The 16,725-nt window shown below is 48.0% G+C and overlaps 1 protein-coding gene and 1 long non-coding RNA gene across 7 annotated transcripts in view; one reads left to right on the top strand and one right to left on the bottom strand.

Annotated features, from left to right (window-relative positions):
- Med13l (mediator complex subunit 13L) overlaps positions 1–16,725 on the top strand; it is a 197,264-nt gene that overhangs the window by 122,212 nt on the left and 58,327 nt on the right. The gene's annotated exons all lie outside the window — the stretch shown is intronic.
- On the bottom strand, positions 4,734–11,648 carry LOC120095989 (uncharacterized). Of its 2 annotated transcripts, XR_010056565.1 has the most exons (3): positions 11,570–11,648; positions 11,179–11,269; positions 4,734–10,556 (listed from the first exon to the last, which is right to left on the bottom strand). It is a non-coding gene; the product is annotated as an uncharacterized LOC120095989 (long non-coding RNA). The 2 variants fall into 2 exon arrangements; XR_010056564.1 differs by having other exon boundaries at positions 4,734–11,269.

Genomic DNA, 16,725 nt, shown 5'->3' with positions numbered 1-16,725 from the left:
GTGCGTGCGTGCGTGCGTGCCTGAAGTGTATAGCACATATAGCAAGTGTAGAAGTGTGCTCAAGCATAAAACCTGGCTCATATACAATTACTGTGTAGCTGATGAGGCTTGAAGCCCTGTGGTGGTAGACTGAAGTGTGCTTGGAGAGCAGTAGAGTCAGCTTTAGGCAAAAAGGGTGCGTTCATATGCATCGCTAACACCCCCACACCCCCTCTCTTCCTTCCTCCCTCTCTTCCTCCCTCCCTCCCTCCCTCCGTCCCTCCCTCCCTCCCTTCCCTTTTTCTTTCCTTTCCTCAGCCTATCTCTTAGTTAGGTTTTCTATTGTGAAAAAACACTGTGGCCCAGGTAACCGGGGATAAAGGTGTGATTAGTTAGGCTCGTGTTTCTGAGCAGTAGAGTAGAAGGCTGAGCAAAGGTGTGGGCAGGAACAACTGAGCAGGAGGCTGACTCAAATGGTCTTTTGAAACCTCAAAGCTGGGCCCCTCGTGTCACATCCCAAATAGGACCTACAGCCGGGGGAGTCAAGCATTCAGACATTGTCGTCATTCAAACTGCCACAGCCTGTTGGTGGTATGCGCCTTTTGTATGGTCTTGTTTTGTCTGCTCTGGAGGTCTTTAGTTTGCTATGTCACTTGTTAATCTTAGGACATATCTCAGGCACTTGAGTAACACTTAAACTCTTACGGAGGACATCAGGGTGTAGTTATTTAGCTTCTCCTCAGGTGCTTTGTGTAAAGCTGCTAACAGGAAGAAGTCCAGGCCTGGAGTCCACAGCCCAGGTTTGCATGAGTGCTGAAGGGCAAACATGGGGGCAGCCAGGACACAGACAACTGGCTCTCAGAGCACATTGATGGACGGACGCGCGCGCACGCACACGCACACGCACGCACACGCACACGCACACGCACACACACGCACACAGTTACTCCCAATCCTTACTGCATTCCCAGACCTGCGCTGTATAGTCTGGTTTTATTGCTGAGGAGATACCATATTGGGATTGTCGTGTCTGCAGTTAGAGAGGGGAGGACTGTGCAGACTAGATTGCAGGACTTACTTTGTGTCTCTTTCCCAGGTAGCTGAACTGTGATAGGTTCCTAATCTTGTTAGAGGAATTTGTTTGGTTTTGTCCTCTAGGACAAGTGACTAAGGTGAACACTTTACACATCAGAGCAGACCTGGCCTCCAGGTTCTCCCAGCATGCACCAGTCATACCTGGCGTACTCCAACCCTGAACTTTTGGAGCTGGACCGGCCTTACCCCAGTGACTCTTCCCATACCATCCAGACATTTTGGTGTCTCTCTTTTTCTCTCTTTGTTATTTTCTTTCCCTTTCTTTCTTTGTGGACTCCCTTTCTTTCTCCCCCCCTCCTCATGGCAGCTCCCCTGGCCTCAAGCCTTGGGGCCAGCGAACTTGCCCAGAAGCAGCTTCTCAGTAAACCTGCCTTTAATCTAATCAGTGTGGCTTGCATTGGCTCTCTTCACTGGCAGAGAAACAACCTATCGGAACTGAAGTAAGGAGGCAAAGAGCAGCCAGGAGCTCACCGCAGTCAGTCAGAGGTGGACGGTCAGAGCAGTGGCAGTGGCCCCAGTCCTCCCAAACACCACAAGTACCACGCTCTCCTCCTAAAAACAGAAAGATGACACCCCTTTAGGAAATGAGTAATGGTTTGAATTGCGGACATGGAGAATGCTGGGGATCCCAGACACAGCTAGAGAACAGCGTGCAGAGAGCAGTGTGCAGGCAAGTCCCAGCCATGCCTCTCCTTATGTATGAGCCTGCTCCCTACGCACGCACTGCACACTGCACTGTGAGCAGAGCAAGCGCCTAAATGTATACTTAGGAGGAGGGAGGAGATCCCACCCTCAGATAGCCTCTCAGTCAGTAGGCAGCTTCCAGTCACCCTTCCGTCTGAGGAGCCCTTGGAGCCTGCTCCCTAGGGCTCCTGTGGGGTCACAGGGCCTGTGTCTTTCCTCAGAGCAATCAAATGGAGCTCCTCAGTGTAGTCAGGTCTACCAGGAGTGCAGAGAGGCCAGGCTCTCTGCATTCTGGGTGCAGCTTTGCCTATGCCTATGCCTAGGCCGAGTGAAACAGCAAATTAAAATGCATGAATGGTTTTGGAGGACAGATAAGTTCATCATTTAGCCAGATAGTTAGGGAGAAATGCTCTTTCCTCTTTTCTAATTTTACTCATTACATGAGGTGTCCGAAAGACTGCTTTTTAAAACCCAGACTCGGGCATGTTTTCAATGCTAAAGAAGACTTTATGTATTAATATTTAATAATATGATTTATTTAAAAGCTGTGAATTGAGAAGAAAACTACATATTAATAATAAATCATGAAAAAACCCCTGATAGCCAACCTGATCCTCTTCCCAGCCATAAATCGGGGAGGAAACTGTTCAGACACCTTGCTTCTTTCTGCTCTCACATGAACCTGAAGCCTAGATCTGTCACTAGGGACCAAGCACTGGCTTGACTGACACTTTAGAAAGAAGATGACACTGTGCTTCAGTCTCAGGGGAATTTGGATTTGGATCCTGCTGGCCTAGGCGTGTGGTGATGAGCAGTCCTCGCCCAAGGCTGAGCAGGGTCGCTGGCCTTCCTCTGGATAGGTCTGGATGGCATCAGTTCTCTGTTAGCTTGTCTAAACATCTTACTCTCCTGGTTATCAGCTTATCACTTTCTTCCCCATCGTGTAGTCTCTGCTGCCCTGTGTTCAGTGAGCGCACTGAGGGACAGCAGTAACCAACACCAGCTAACAGAAAGCCAGTCCTGCGGAGGTTTATTCTTACTGTTAAGAAAACCACACTGGGGCTGGGGATTTAGCTCAGTGGTAGAGCGCTTGCCTAGGAAGCACAAGGCCCTGGGTTCGGTCCCCAGCTCCGGACAAAAAGAACCAAAAAAAAAAAAAAAAAAAAAAAAAAGAAAACCACACTGGCCCGGGCAGTTGGGAGGATGTTGAGTTCTAGGTCAGCCTGGCCTTTGTAGCAAGACCTTGAATCAAATTGAGCAAAGACCCAAGAGAGCAAGCCAGTGTTGGAGTTCTTACTCAAGTAGACATCTCAGGGTCACAGAGGGAGGCAGTGGAGGTTAGACTGAGAATGGTCCCAGTAGACTTGCACATTTGAACACTTGCTCCCCAGGGATGTGGTGTGTCTTTGTTGGAGGAGGCATGTCCCTGGGGGCTGACTGTGAAGTTTCAAAAGGCTTTGAGTTAGCTCTCCCAGCCTCCTGCTTGTGAATCAGGACTCAAGCTCTCAGCTGTTCCCGTCCAATCTGCTCTGCCACCATGGGTTCTTAACACCTGGAAACCATGAGCCCAGGTAGACGCCTCCTTCTGTGGTTGTCTTGGTCAGTGTTTGTCAAAACAATGGAGACTGATGAGAATCCAGCCAGCCCAGAAAGCTTCTCTCCCTTCAGGTCGCAGTGTGCCTGCTCACAACGCTGCCATCCACGAACGGAAGGTAGTGAGGTGAGGCACTGCCTGTGCCTCTTCACCTCAGCTTCCCTTTTCAGAGGACTCCATGTGCAGCTGTTGTGTAGGTAAAATCAGCGAGCGGAGACTTGAAGGTGGAATCCCAGGAAAGTGTTCCAGCTGTGACATAAACAGAGCTGAGAGGAGGGAGGAGAAGCAGGCCCGCTCAGTCCAGCAGGTCCCTGGCCACTGCTTGCTGATGGTGGATTTTGCCATTGATCTTTGGGGGGGAAATAGTGCTAATGCAGGTCCTTCAGTTGCCTTTATTGAATGGCAATTGTTTGGTTAGTCTTGGCTTTTCCTGAATGTTCTTTTTATTGCACAGTTACTTTAAAGCTTTACGTGTACTTGCCAAGGTTCACGTGCTCATACCTGTTCCCGGGAGTTGCTTCTCTCCGCTGTGAGTTCTGCCATTGAACTGTTTTCAGGCTGAGAAGCAGGCTCCTCTGCCCTCGGCCTGTCTTTACCTGGTAGTTGAAGGCCTTTGACAGTTTAATAGTAGGACATAATTTAGAAAAAGAAATGTTATCTTTGTGTCTGTGTTTCTTGGTTGCATCTAGAATTGAGCTCAGCCCAGAGATGCTTTTTGGGTTGGGAGTTAGCCTCGCCATTAACTGCTTATCTATTTCCAAACATCAGTGTCAGCCACTCAGACTGTGTAAATTATTTTAAAACCCATCTGTTGTGACAGATCGGGCTTAATTGCTGAAGCATAAGAAGTAGACCAATACTTCCTAAAGACATTTTCATTGGTGTTACTGTGTCTCGGCTCCTTGAAGTACGTCTTTGTTGAGCATCCTTTTTGTTTGTGTTCTGGTAAGGGCTCTCTGTGTAGCCCAGGCGAGCGCGGGGCTTAAGTTCTGCATCAGTGTGGGAATAACAGAAGAGCCTTAAGTCTTGAAGCATCTTGAGTAATTATTTTGGTTCATGAAATTTCGTTTGTTTTCAGAATTAAAAGAAACTGTCATCTAGAAATGAAATGCCTCAAAATACACTGAGAATGAGATAGACTCAGAGTCCTGTTGTTTTATGCCCCGTGTATGTATTCCAGTTCGATTGCAAACATTGATCCACCAGTTTTCTAAGTGATTATAAAGGAGATAAGTGAGTTGTGTTTTGTCCTGTGACATTTATATTAACGTACATTTGAGGCCAGTGATGTTAAATGGCATGAGCTGTGAGGCCAGGCTGCCTGGATTCCTGGTACCTGTTATGTTGCCACAGAATGAATACTCAGTCCCCAGCCCTGTGTGGTGCTCACAGCCACCACAACTCCAGTCTCAGGGCATGCAGCACCCTCTCGGACCTCCTTGGGCGCCAGGCATTAGTACAGCTGACACAGATGCAGACAAAGTGTAGATAAGTAACTTAAGCCAACAGATCAGTAAATCAGACAGTCGTCTTCACACCTCACAGACTCAGGGTGCGGATCAAATAAGTAATTTGGAAGTGGGGAGAGGCTTACCTGTCTGCTAATTAAGTAAACATTAAGTAAAAAAAAAAATTAAGTAAACATTAAGTAAAAAATTAAGTAAAAGTCTCTGAAGGCCTTCAGCCAGAGGTGATTGCATCCCCAATTTGCAGATATTAAAAGTAAAGTACCTGGCTTACGCCCTGTAGGGAGTTCGTGGATCTGGAGTTGAGCGTTTGGACCATCTGATGGGAATTGGGATTGTAATTGCCTGATCCCCTGCTCTTCTCAGCCTTGGCCTGAGTCACTTTACCTGTTCACCTCTTCCTCACTCGGCTTCAGGCGGGGAGACTGGCGGCCTTTACTGAAGTAGACATAATTATAGTCAAGCACGTGGGCTACAGAAGTCAGACACTGTTCCAAGTGTGTTTGAGACGTATTGGTTTATGTAAGTGACTGCTTTGTCTGCATGCCTGTCTGTGAGTGCTTATCACTGTTACAGGATTTTGTACAGAAATTGTGCATTCAATTAAAAGAAAATGCTTTTACATTGTTCTTACATTTTCTTTAATAATGTGGCAGATACAGGAGTGTGTCGAAAAGACTTGCTGCCCCTCAAGGTGCACAGTGAGCCTGGCTGAGCTGCTGCTCTCCGGCAGAGCAGCTCACTGATGACACCATGCAGGGACGAAGGCGACTCCCACTGGAAACACAACTTATTCTTGCCTTTTACTTGTGCAAGGTGTGAAATGCCTTTTTCTTGCACAGTGAGTCCTTTCTCAGATCAGAGGCCATTGAAAGAATGCCTTTTACCCCAGCATGTCCTTGGAAAACATTAGTGGGCCACTTAGTGGCGTGTGGGTGGTTTCTGCTCTCTGCCTCTGTCTGCCTCTGGGGTGAAGAGAATGAAAGTGGGGTTGTATTGACTGAGCCCAGCATGAGGTGGCTTTTACAGATGCCCTGTGTTCTAGCCTTACCTCCTGCCTGCAGAGCCCTGTGCTGGGACTGCTGCTGCTCAGGCAGGGGAGAGGTCTGCAGCTGTACATCTGTACATCGCAGGACAGAACAACAGCCCCCCTCCCCCTAACTGCCAGAGACACTTTGCATCCATACCTTACAGTCAAGGGCTGGCAAACAGTAGAGGAGCTCGCCCTGATGCTCAGCGGCCTGACTCGGTGCTCTTTAGAGAAGGAGCAAAGCTATGGCCACCTTGACTCTTCCCCTTCGAGCATCAGCCTGGCGGATGTGCTCCCTGCTGCTGCCACGCTGTGGGAGCACAGTGTGCCCCACGGTAACCCTCCTTTCCTAGGATCTTGTGGGCTCTCTATAAGCAAGGCTCAGGGCTGAGCAGAAGTAGTAGTCTATGTTCTGTATGAAATCTTGCCCAATGGGAAGTTTATTGATATAATACCTCAGCTTAACATAAGTGTTGAACTTTACCTCGCGGCCGCATTATAGAAGTCAGCACGATGTCGTGAGACTGGTGAGTGCAGCGACACAGGCGAGGTTTCAGCATCCATTAAGCTGCAATTTCAGAGCCTGCCGTACAGTAAAAGTATGTTTAGGAGTCTTTTATTCATGCATTTCTGCATGTGTATAGTTACAGATTGGGAAGCCTGGTGCGTTGCAGGTTGCCTGATGCTGGCTGTAGCTGAGTATCCGAGGCTCTGAGGAGGGAGAGGCTCTCTTGCAGCCTGACCCTGAGGCCATGCATTTTGCTCTGCATCAAATGTTTTGCCTTGCCTGTGTGCCTGAGCAGACAGAGAGAGAGAAGTGCTTAGTAATATGTGACCCTGGGTGCCCTTTTCCATCTAAGGTGCCACCAAGCATTTCCAGAGTCTCTTTTCCCCAGGACATCAGAGTTCCAAATTATGAGGGCTTTCTTTCCTTAACAAAGTCCCCTTGTGTGACCTAGTAGTACAGTGGTTAGTAGCATTGCATGTTCCAAAGCCATAGCTTTTAGTAATTGCTTTTCTTAGAGAGGTGGTGTTTACAAAAGACATTAACTTGATTAGTGTCATGCCCCACGGTGGCCACATACATGTTCCAGTCAGTGAGAGTTTGGAAGTAAGTGGAACATGACCTTTATACACCAAGGGTCACTGAGTTTAAAGGTCATCTCCCTTTGCTTCCCTCAAGCCAACCACGGCCTTTCACTCAGTACTGTAATACAGAAGGTGGTCTGCTGTGCTTCTTTGAGGACCTGGGCTAAGTTTACAGCATCTATATGGCGGCTCACAACTTAATGTAACGCCAGTTCTAGTGGATCTCATGCCCTTTTCTGACCGCAGGTACCCATGTATGTGGTGCACAGTGCAAGACGAAACTAGACACAATACATGAATATTTAAAATATACACTGTTTCTTCACACACACACACACACACACACACACACACACACACACACACAGAGGGGTGGGGGAGAGGGAGGGAGGGAGGGAGGAAGAGAGAGAGAGAGAGAGAGAGAGAGAGATCTTATGAATGCGCTAGGTAGCCCAGTGATTTAAAATAAGACCAAAAGTTTACTTTCATGGCCAGTGGTGGGAAAGGGGAAAATCCTAAGCATTATTTCTGCCTTTAGGTCTTTTGAGAATGCAGCCATAGTCCTGACCTCTGAAGCTCAACTTTGGTAGTTGAAGGAAATGGTATTTTTCCCTTGGCTATTTCCATGTGTAGGCTGCTTCAGACTAACTTTGGAATGGGTGGAGAATATGAAGTAGAAGAATCACAGCATCTCCTAAGACGTCAGGTGTTCATCTTACCTCACAGCTTGCTAGGAACGTCTCTCTGGAGTGAACACTGATGATGCGCGTTGGACATTTGTGGTCAGGGCCGCCCGTAGACCTTGCCCATTCAGCTTTCCTAAGGGTGTGGTTTAGAGTTCAGAGCGTGGCATCTCCACTCAGTCCTGCTCCCCATTGGTCCTTGTTTGCCTTGCATGTGGCATGTCTCTGCCCTCTGAGGATGAGGAGCTCTGAGGGAGGACTCTCCTGCCTTTGAAGCATCAGTCCGTGCAAATGTTTGAGCGACTTGGAGAATCTCCTCCAGCTGTTTCTCCTGGTGTTGGGCAACTTCGATTTATGTTTGGTCAAAGTAAACGATTCCATTGTCTTTCCTTCTAGATGTGTTTCTGACCACCTGGTTTGGGAGCTAACTCCATTTACAGTTGCAGCTGTAATTGAGGGAGACAGCTTTGATTGCTTTACCACAACTGTTTTATTTCTTCCTGTCATTCTGGAGAGAGTACATTAACCAGGAATGCAGAAATCCTGCATTGTGTGCCAGAACTCAGCAAGCACATGGAGCTAAAAGGATACATTAAAGACGTGAACTAACATTTAAAGAAAAAAATTAAAGTTCACAAACCAAAGCAAAAATCTATGTTTTCTTTCTAGTTGTTTATTTGTGTAGTTGTTAAACCCGTTTGAGTTAGTGCTTAAGATGTCACTTGTTGTCTAACTGTGCAGTGTGTTAAGATAACACACTTCCCTGGTGGGCCCGAAGCTGAGTGCTGGGGTCTGAGTTGGCTGTGGTGCTCAGCACAGGGGAACCAAGGACTTGAGCCAGCCCTCCTGCCTGGTGCTCCTCACCCCAGCTCTCCTGCCTGGTGCTCCTCACCCCAGCCCTCCTGCCTGATGCTCCTCACCCCAGCCCTCCTGCCTGGGTCTCAGACTCAAAGTGAGTTAATGAGTCCTGGTGGAATTGACCAAAAGTGAGTTAATGAGTCCTGGTGGAATTGACCATCGCCACAGGTTGAAATAGATTCTTGTTGTGACGGTCACTTAACTCATGCCTGCTAGTGAAGACAGGCTCCTGAGCAAATCTTACCTTTGGGCTGTGTCTCATGTCAGCCCCATCAGCATGCTTGTTTCGTCCTCAGTGTCATCTTCATGGCCCTTGTGCATGACACTAAGACACTAAATCATTGCATGGGTTTAAACCCAGCAGCCGTGGCCAGGTCCACCTCACTGTGTGTGAGTGCAGCAGTGGACACAGGCCAGGGGCTTTGTGCAGTGCGTGTGTTCATGTAATGTTGTCCTGGTCACGAAACTGCCCATAGACCCTTGGTGTGTAGAGCCAGTAGTGAGCTGGCTCCGTAAGGGAAGGGCCTATCACCAAGCCTGATGACCTGAGTGAAAGAGGTGTGAGTGCACACCCCTAATGCCATGATAGTAGCAGTGGCAACCATGTCTGTCCACTGCTGGCTACGTGTGGATCTCATGGTTGGCTTCCGATGCCTGGGGAACTTAAGGAGGTGGTGGCTTGCCTTGTTTTAGACTGGCCCTGGCATTTTCTAAATCCCCTCTCAGCTGTAAGGTTCATTAGTTTGTGATTCTGATTGGAAGAACCATCTGGGAACGGTCTTCATACTGTCTCCCCAGAACAGAATGTTCACTGTGTGGGAAACTAACCTACTTACACACTTGCATGCTAGTGTGCTCACTCTCTCTCTAAGACCCTGCTGGAAGTGAGAGTTCCGAAGTTACTAAGTGGGATTACTTTTAAGTCCTTCAAATGTTATAACATGACATCCTCATGTCCCCTGCTCCCTGGTCACTGTTGTCCTAATAACACTGTAGATGGGGCAGGATTAGAACTTTACCAAGGCAGAACCATGCAGTTGACCGACTTCTCAGTCTGCTTCTTTCCCTGTGACCATGTGCAGGAGATTGCATCTGTGCTGTGTGCAGTTTGTCCCTGGCTTATACATGTGCCGTGTGGGGCTCACACCCAGCAGTAGACCAAGCATGGACATGTGGGCAGCTGTAGTGGGCACAGTTAAAGCAGCCCTGCAGACCACTGCCCACCACTGCGGCAGCGGGTGATGCTTTGTTGTGCTGCTCCCTTGGCAGCCCCTATGATGACCGATCTTAGTCATTCTGGTGTGCAGTATGGGTTCAGTTTAAGAAGGTTCCAGCACGAGTGTTGGAATAATTATAAAGTGATATATAGTTATTGTTTATGTGCAAAGTAACGTACTTTGGTGCTTGGGAGTGAGACATTTAGAGAGCCACTGGAGCAAGCCTAGCACTTAGCTGACAGCGGCCCAGAGCCATGGCCTGGGTGAGTGAGAGCTCCCAAGGAATGAAAGAACGAAGAATGCCTTAGAGGCTTGTCTGCAGCCTGAGCTGCCATTGCACAGAGGGGAACCCATGAGGTGGTGTGGAGTGGGAGGAGGCAAGTGCTTGGGGACATTATCTTTCAGAGGATGCTGGGGCCCGGTATCCTTCCCTTTCTGCCTTTCATCCTGAGGCACCACCAGCTTTCCACCTGTTGCACCGGGTCACTGTGATGGCCAGGCTCGATCATCAACCTGACAGCATCCGGAACCAATCAAAATCCCAGCCGCTGGGCATGCTTGTGTGGGATTTTCTTGCTCGGACCATTTGAGGTGGGACGGCACCTTCTGGTGGCAGCCCACATAAAAGGACTTGGAAAAGGGAGGCTTTTGCTCTCTGTCTGCTTGCTCTCACCGTTGCTGGCGAGTTGGTCCCTCTTGCTGAGGCCTTCCCTCACTCGTGTTAGATAGAACCTGCTTCTGCAGGATTCCACAGAGACGGAAGAGCAGCGGCTCCAGGAGCCTTCCCAGACTCCATCACCAGATTGAGACTGCTGAGACATCCGGTCTCCTGAAGGGAACACTCCCAGACTCTTGGCTATCCTGCTGGGAGACACCGATTGTTAGGTCACAGTCTGTAAGCCACTCTCAAACAGAAGCTGCTCTCTCTCTTTTATTCTACCTGTTCTGTTCCCTTAGGGAACCTGGACCAATACAGCCTCCACAGTCCCCAAGGCACCGAGGCAAGCAGCTGCTTAGAGCCCTGGCATCTGCTCCCCAGCCCCTTCCTCCTTCCACTGCTTGACTTCCAGTGACACAGAGGCAGCTCATAGGGTCAACAAATGCAGTGGCCGGGGAAGAAGGCTGCCACACACTGCTACTTGGGTTCTGTTTGGGATGCACCTTGTTTTCTTTCCAGTGAAGCAAGGGTTTGGACCCCAAATTGTGGAACTCCAGTCACACAGTAGCAGGTGACAAAGAAAGCCAGCTAGACTGAGTTTGCATGTAAGGCTGTGCACAGTGTGCTTGGGTGAATCTCAGCAGCAGGATTGTCTCGCTTGTCTGCTTTAGCTTCCCAGATGCAGTGCACTGTAGAATTGTGTCTGTATTAGGCTGGTGCAGAAGGACAGAATGGGGAACTTCCTGTGGTGACTGTGGTAGGCTGCATGACACATTCGAGCATTGTTCTGCTGGGAGGGCAGGGCGGGTGTGAGGTAATGCCCACCTTGCTGCTGGAGCAGGAACTCACCCTCTTCTTCTCTTGCTCTGTTAACCTGGCAGGTTTTGCCTTGTTGAGCTTATGTCATCATGTGAACCTAGAATACAAAGTTTGATTCAGCTTAATAGAGAGGAAACACTCGCTGGGGACAATGTAGGAGGAGAACCACAGGAATAAGATGTGTCCATTTTACTACCTCAGTGTTCTGAGAGACTGTGCTCTGTTAGATAGATCTAGGGTTGGTTGCTCACACACTGTGAGAGTAAGCAAGCTTTCTCCCCCACTCCCTGTCCTTGTACTCCCCCCTCCCCTCTCTTCCCCCACTCCCTTCCCCTCCCCCCACTCTCCTCCCTCCCCCCCTTCTTGCTTTACTACTGTTAAATGCCCTTTAAGGTACTCTGAGTATGTAGGCAGTGTCAAAGGCTCTCTGCACAGTGCCAGCAGAGGCAGTACTGAGTGACTGTCACCCGGTCTCTGCTGCTTCCAGGCACATGCTGCATCCTACCTCTGCTTCTTACCTCACAATTGGAATTCTAAAAATCCCCCAGACACAGTTTTACCCCAACTCTTCCATAGAGCCTGATCCTCACACTTGTTAGAAGTCTCAGCTTGTCTCACTGTCTGTGTTGTGTTTATATGTTCCATAGACGATAGTCCTTGAAGATGGGATTTTGTTTAGCTCATGTTTCCAAGAACCTAGAAGTCACGTGATAAAACAGAAAATTTGCCTTTTAGTAACAAACTGTGGTTTGTAGTCTGGCTGCCTTAATGTATGCACAGTATACAGTCTGCAGCTGCCCCGATGTTCATACCGTGTCGGACACACAGAGAAAACAAGTTGTGTGGATCTTCAGAAAGTCAGTCGTGTAGTAAACGGATAATGGTTATGTCTTATTTCAAGAGACTTGTTTGTATTCAGGGCTTTGGAAGGATGTGGTGCTTTGCCCTGCACTAGTTCTACCCTATTCCTTGCTTTGACTTGATCCTGATCCACTAGAACAGGTTAAGCAGTCACCTCTTCTTGTCTGCATTTTTCTTGAATGTTCTTCTACTTTTTTCCTTTCATATCTGGTTAGACTGTGTGATTTACCCAACACTTTGGTCTTGGTCCTCCTCCCACTCCTCCTCCTGCCTCTCAGTACCCTTCATAGACTGAACACAGCTGACCCGTGTGACTAGTGTTGATTCCCAGTCTTCTCTCTCAAAGATCACAGCAAATTAAGCTCCATGTTAAATGACAGTAACTCCTGTTCCTTTTGGATTGGGGAGAGTTTATTTGTAAAATTGTTGCTTAGTGAAACACTGGTGTGGCTTCCCTATTTATTGCTCCTTTTTGGCCCAAATCTCACAGGACCAGATCTCTAAAGGAATGCTTAAACTTTTGGCCCAGAGCAGTGTTTCTTTCTCAACCTGCCAGTCACAACCCTTTCACTGGGGAGTTTTAAGACCATCAGAAAACACAGATATTTACATTATGACTCATAACAGTAGCAGAATTACAGCTATGAAGTAGCAATGAAAATAATGTTATGGCTGGGGTCACCACACATGAGGAACTGTATTAAAGGGTCACAGCATTAGAAAGGTTGAGAGCCTCTGGCCTAGAGACTCAGGTACTGCGGTACCTGACTTCACAGCGCTGTCCTGCTGTTTGATTCTGCTTTTGTTTATTCTGTGTCCCCTGAACTTTGAGTTCTGGTCCTTCATCCCTGATGGTTTCTTCAAACCATACAAGCCCTTTGGCTCCAGAAAGCCATCTCATTTCGTCCTTCGGTTTCCAGACATGAGCTAAGCATGTGATAAACAGCAATGGTCAGGTGCTACTGCACTCATTAAGGAGGAGACAGACAGGAGTTAGGGAGTATGGTGAGCACCCTGGGTGGGGATTTGGTGTTGCAGCCTCTCTTGCTGCACCTGGGTGAACAGAATTCCCCAGGTGGCTCTGTTCATGTACTTGGCTGCTGTGTGTCATTGTCTTTATAGGTTCCGGTAGCCAACTCTTCCTCCTTGGAGCTGATGTCATTGATTAGAAAGAAGTTTCCAGCTTGAGTTCCCATCCTCTGGCTCCTCAGCATAGAAATGGACTGCACTGCTGGTCTTAGAATGCTAATTAACCAAAGCTTTTGATTCATCCTGGAAAATATGCCTCTTTAAAATATATAGCATTCTTTAATATTTTAGCTCTCTGGGAATTGTTCATTATCTGGGATAATAACCTAAAAGTCTCCCTTCTTAGGATTTGACTTATTTATAAAATAACTTTGGCCTTTCAGTATAGACTTTTAAAAAATATTTATTTATTATATATAAGTACACTGTAGCTGTCCTCAGACACACCAGAAGAGGGCATCAGATCTCATCACAGATGGTTGTGAGCCACCATGTGGTTGCTGGGAATTGAACTCAGGACCTCTGGAAGAGCAGTCGGTGCTCTTAACCTCTGAGCCATCTCTCCAGTATAGACTTTTCAAAGAGATTTGCTTCTAGTTGTGTGTGTGTGTGTGCGCGCGCTCGTGCACTCGTACACTCGTACATGTGGGCCTATGTGCAGGTGACAGAAGGAGCCAGAAAACAGCACAGGGTTCCTTGGAGCTGGAGTCACAGATGGTTGTGAGCCGCCTTGTACATTCTGGGAAGAGGCAACCAGTGATCTTTGCACTCGAGCCAGCGCTCCATCATTTTGAGACATGGTCATGTGCACACTTTACGTTATCTACGTTATCTGTGTCTACACTGAAAAGTACATTATTGGAGGTTTGGGAAGGAAGCACTTCTCTGTCCTTTGACGAGTGAAGAACTCTTAAGTGGGTGTGAGTGTCTCTTGGTTTTAAAGATGGAGCCTATGTGCTGTCCAGCCTAACAGGAGTCACTGCCCCTTCTCCACAGCACTTGCTCTTAGTGGAAGGGGAGGAGGTGAGCTGTCCCGCTGCTTCTGTGGCTGCCAGCAGGGCTGCTGCTCCTGCTTATTGGAGCGTCTCCATGTGTGCTCCTGCTTCAGTGTAGTAGGTGCTTCCGGCTCACAGAGCCTCTAAGACTTGACAGTGGCCTTGATGTCTCCATGGAAAGGAAGTGTGCACCGTATGCCTGCTTCTGGCTCAGTGACGGAAGAAAGGCTGTGTGGGCCTTGCTGCAGCTCCATCATAGCCAAGCTGTGCTGCTCTCACACATCAAGGACCTCATTTCCCCTCAGCATCCCAGCGCCAGCTTCCATGGCCCTGTGTCCTGAAGAACCTAGGTCTGGAGTGTCTCTGGGCTGTAAATCATTTAAAAGCCAGGGCAGTGGCAGTGCTCCACCATTCACTAGGTTTACCACAACATTTATCTTTCAAAGAACTTACATAACTTTTCTTAACAGCATTTAATTTTCAAAGGAATGAATCTTAGACCCACATATATTTGGATATTTTGGATATTTCTCTATTAAGAGAAATTTGAGTTTTAAAAAATGTTTTCTATTTGGTTTAAAATGTTGACCCAACCTCACTAAGCTTATGTAATGCCCCGTGCTATTGCAAAGACCCTCGTTGGTCATAGTCGAACCCAGTGCAGTTTCCCCATGAGTCTTAAGTCAGCTGATCTGCTGCTACTGAAGAGACAGTGTGATAGGGGTGTGCACAGGAAGTGTGAGTTAGAGGCCTGGCCAGCAATCGTGGGGAGCACCTCACACCTCTAGAATCTCTTTGTAGTTGTGTAATTGATTCATATTAGTACTATTTTAGTTTTATGCCAAAATTTTAAATATTTTTTCCACAAGAGGCTAGCTAGAGGATTGAACTAAATAGTTATAGAAATTGTGTGATACATTCAAGATTGATGTTTTGTTTTTGGCTAAGAAAAAAATTTGGAAAATCAAAAAAAAAAATAGTCTTGTAATGATTTCCATTCATTTGGTCCTGGGAAATCCGCCCATCTGTGGTGGTCTCCAGTTAGACTGGCAGCAGTGACTTCACACTGAGCTCTTCTGAAAGAGCTTCTGCTATTGCTACTGTCCAGAAGTAAAGGCTTTCAGTCATGGCCTCTGCTGACCCGCCGCTTTCTGTGCAGGAAAAACAAGTTAACAACACAGCCCTCCAGTCAGCTGTGTTGGTACAAAGCACCGATCCTGGGTGAAAACCTGAGGCTTGTTCTTGGTGTCCCAGTGAAGGGCAAGCTGGTCATTTCCGTCCTGCTGACGTCCAGCTGTCACTGTGGCATGCTTCCTTTGTAGTCAGTAATCATGCAGGGCCCGATATCAGGATCATTGCCTTGGGAACAACACAAGGACGCGAGTGTCTGTCCTCTCTTCTAAGTCCTAAAATAGTGTGAACCTCACTCAGGGCAGCAGCTGCCTGTGCCTTAGCAAATCCTACCGGCGTGCGCCACCACAACCGGCCTGCTTGTGCCTTAGGCACCTCCTCACCCTCAGCCAACTGGTGTGGGAGATGACCGCACATGTGCCCTTGTCTAAAGAAAAGGCTTTCTGGATATTTTAAAACTGCTTTCTGATTGGTTGGTTGGTTGGTTGTTTGGTTGTTTGGTTGGTTGGTTGATTTATACCTTGTCTCTTGAAGATCTGTCCATGTTGGTATGAGTTGTACTTCCTAGTCAGTTACTTGGAAAATGAGGAGTTTTCCTTCACATTTACAATTGTGTTCTTTTTTTTTTAATGTTTGAAAAGATTTACTTTTGTGTATATGTGTGTGTGTATGTGTGTGTTTTGAGTGTGTGTGTTTTGAGTGTGTGTGTTTTGTCTGAGTGTGTGTGTGTTTTGAGTGTGTGTATGTTTGTGTGTGTTTTGTCTGAGTATGTGTGTGTGTTTTGTCTGAGTGTGTGCGTGTGTGTGTGTGTGTATATGTGTGTGTGTGTGTGTGTGTGTGTGCGCGCGTGCGCGCGCGCGCACTAGCTGTGGAGGTGTTAGGTTCCCTAGCATTGGAGTTGTGGGAAGTTGTAAGCTGCCATGTAGGTGCTGGAACAGACTGGCCCTGGCAGCGCTCACCCTGATCTCCCGGCAGTCTCTGCAGCCTCAGTGGTATTCTGTGGAAGGGGATCTGTCACTCCCCTGAGCCTCTGCAGTGGCCCAGTATTTGGACTCTCTGCTCCCTGTGCACTGTGTTCTCCCAGTTGGTCACATACGGAGCTCAGGAATACAGGCTCCCATTCATACAGCTTACAGTCTCACGGACAGAGTGTCGACCTGGGTGCAGGCTGGGTAAGAGGGCCCTGAGCGAGGGAGGAAGCACATGGCAGTCACTCCTCTCCAGCATTGTGTGCCGTCTGCAAGGAGCGGCCGTGACAGTGTTACTTTTTGATGCCTGATGCATACGCGGAAGGAAGGAAAAGGAGTATTGTCCCAGTGTTAGAATTCTGTAGCAGGACAGGTCCCTTCTGCACCAGAACAGGCGTGTTTAGTCCATGATTGTCTGTGGTGCTGCTTGCACACATTGCCAAAGAGTTCTGCGTGTTTAAGGCTGGATGGAGGGTGTTGGGAAGTGTCCAATGGTCTCATGAACACAGACAGTAGTTGAATGGATGTCATCGGAGTGGGCTGAGGTGGCCAGTCTTCCTAAGCCTTGG

The sequence above is a fragment of the Rattus norvegicus genome, chromosome 12, assembly GCF_036323735.1.
Source record: "Rattus norvegicus strain BN/NHsdMcwi chromosome 12, GRCr8, whole genome shotgun sequence".
NCBI classification, from domain to species: domain Eukaryota; kingdom Metazoa; phylum Chordata; class Mammalia; order Rodentia; family Muridae; genus Rattus; species Rattus norvegicus.
The sequence above is the reverse complement of the archived record's forward strand: the minus strand, read 5'-3'. Positions and strand labels throughout refer to the sequence as shown.